This window comes from Bison bison, unplaced genomic scaffold, assembly GCF_000754665.1.
Source record: "Bison bison bison isolate TAMUID 2011002044 unplaced genomic scaffold, Bison_UMD1.0 scf7180017864530, whole genome shotgun sequence".
NCBI classification, from domain to species: Eukaryota; Metazoa; Chordata; class Mammalia; order Artiodactyla; family Bovidae; genus Bison; species Bison bison.
The window spans coordinates 8,545,064-8,546,153 of NW_011495080.1; positions in this window are offsets into that span (position 1 = coordinate 8,545,064).

Consider the following 1,090-nt stretch of genomic DNA (forward strand, 5'->3'; position numbering starts at 1 on the left):
CCCCCCGCGCGGCCACCCTCCAGCCCAATCATCAGCCAGCCCGCCGCCTACGCGCAGCTTACCCGGGCAGCCATTGGCCCCACAGTTGCGTAGTAGGGATTGGCTGGAAAGCGCCACGTCCCCGCGAGCGCGCCGGGTTGCGTGGACAGGATTCCCGCCCAACTCCTGTCCTGGGCCCTGTGGAGTTGGCGGGTTGTAAGAAGGCAATGGCAACCCACTCCAGTACTCTTGCCTGGAAAATCCCATGGACGGAGGAGCCTGGTAGGCTGCAGTCCATGACGTCGCTAAGAGTCGGACACGACTGAGCGACTTCACTTTCACTTTTCACTTTAACGCATTGGAGAAGGAAATGGCAACCCACTCCAGTGTTCTTGCCTGGAGAATCCCAGGGACGGGGGAGCCTGGTGGGCTGCCGTCTATGGGGTCGCACAGAGTCGGACACGACTGAAGCGACTTAGCAGCAGCAGCAACCCCTTACTCTGGTTGCCGTGTGGGCGCGGCTGTCTGGCCGCTACGTACCGGTTCGCAGAGCGTGACTCGGCCTCTGCAGGGCTTCTTAAATTATCCTAGTTATCTTCATGCCCACAAGAAACCAGGGCCAAATTAATTGAATCATTCGCCAAGTATGTTGAACAGCCCTACCCACTTCTTTCCCTTCAGCTCTGCCGCCTAGATGGGTACGTACCCTGTGCTGTGAGTGTCATCGTCTAGATGTTTCCAACTGCCCGCCCTTTCATATCTGTGCTGTGCTTAGTCGCTCAGTCCTATCCGACTATTTGTGACCCCATGGACTGTAGCCTGTCAGGCTCCTCTGTCCATGGGGATTCTCCAAGAAAGATACTGGAGTGGATTGCCATGCCTTCCTCCAGGGAATCTTCCCAACCCTGGGATCGAACCCAGGTCTCCCGCATTGTAGGCAGATTCTTTAACTGTCTGAACCACCAGGGAAGCCCTTCATTCACATCTCTATAGTCTTTCACTATCAACCGACAGTGAGCTCTGCCTTGTGAATGACAATACAAGTCCCAGTTCACAGAAATCCCAGTTTGATGTTAGCTGTAAAAGCCTTTCCTGACCTTGCTAGGCATAG